This window comes from Saprolegnia diclina, assembly GCF_000281045.1.
Source record: "Saprolegnia diclina VS20 unplaced genomic scaffold supercont1.114, whole genome shotgun sequence".
Lineage (NCBI taxonomy): Eukaryota > Oomycota > Saprolegniomycetes > Saprolegniales > Saprolegniaceae > Saprolegnia > Saprolegnia diclina.
In genome coordinates this window covers 78747-80405 of record NW_008246181.1, presented here as the reverse complement: position 1 = coordinate 80405, position 1659 = coordinate 78747, and positions in this window count along the sequence as shown.

The following is a 1659-nucleotide window of genomic DNA, read 5'->3' as shown; positions in this document are numbered from 1 at the left end:
CGAAACGCAGTTGGCACCGTCTGAGTACAAGAGTCGGTTTGTATTTCGGGCGTCGTTGGCGGGTACGAATTGTGAGTAGAGTAGCAAATCACCGAGGTCGTGTGAGGTCTGATAATCGGATCTGATGAAGGGTCGTGGTGCAACGACCGTACAGTTCAATCAGGTGAACTCAGACGCACTCGAAATGTGTCGGTGACCCAAGGTGTACTCGACGCTGCGACGTGAGCAGCTGCGCCTTGATTAGTGCTTGCCGATTGCCGCTTCGGCACCGCCAACCATCTCGGGGTGGTCGCTAGTACCGTTCTCCGCAGCACGGAGCGAGGTTGCGTCGGTGACGCTCGAGAGCGCGGCAAGCGAAAAGAGGATGGAAGATGGAGCAAACATGTTGTTGGAAGGTCGTCAATTGAACAAGCGCTCTTGCATCGGCTAGAGATCGCGGCCTTGATCACAGCAACCGAAGCACGACATTCACGGCACTATCTGAGTTGAAAAGATCGTTCATATCTTGGATAGTATGTTGGTCGTCATACTAGTAGCTAGCCACCAGAATAACTATTCGATTCCGACCGACTAAGCTTGCGCTGGTATGCGAAATAAGAACTTAGTGCTGGTGACACGAGGTGGTACTCGGTACCGTATGTTGCGCATTGATACCGGATCCAAAGTCACGCCGTGGGTATTGTCTGTGGCCTAGAGATGAAAAATCCACGAGTCTGATTCGCACAAGCCGGTCTAAAACTTGCCGCCTCGAGGACACGAGTAAACAAGCCTCTTACTAAAGTACAGTATCGGTTTCCGACAACTTTGAAAAACCATCCATAGGGAGCAGCAGTCATCGCATTGCGAAATCAGACGTACGCATCTGACAATGGTGATCGAGAGCACGAGCTCCGAATCGCCGTGTACTAGTATATCCTAAAGCATCGTCCTGCTCAAAACTCAGACGAGCTACCGGTCGATGAGCCCCGTGCCGCCGCCAGCGCAACCGCGACCAAGCGAGCGAGTGTATTAGAAGGAGGAGGAAGTTTCTAGGCTCGATGTACCGATATGCAACGTTCGAGTACCACAAAGATACTACATTGATGTGTGCGACGCTTGCCAGGAACGTTAAAGACTTTTCGGCTGGCAAAAAGCAACCAATTCAAGTAGCTCGCGATGATGGGCGATACCAAATTGGGCATAAAATCAAGGGGCGACATTTTCTAGCCTTGATAAAAGGCTGCTGCAGAGGTATTCAATCCCAGTGCGATATTACAACGAAGGCAAACGCGTCCTGCAAGAGTTGCTGCCGTCACGCATCGATGCAAACACAGTCCGAGGCACCCATCCCATGCTGCCACAAAACATATTTCGTGCGTCGAGATCACATTGGAGAACGATCTTGGGTACCCCTTCTATTATCTGATCTAGTTGACCTCGGTCCCAGATGGGTCTCGCGAGCCGCGCCGTGCGCGTCGCTCTGATCAGGTCAAAGTCGTGCTCTGATCAAGGCGCAGCTGTCGCAGCGTCGAGTACACCTTGGGTCACCGGCAGCTGTCACCGGCACATTTCGAGTGCATCTGAGTCGGTGATTTGCTACTCTACTCACAATTCGTACCCGCCAACGACGCCCGAAATACAAACCGACTCTTGTACTCAGACGGTGCCAACTGCGTTTCG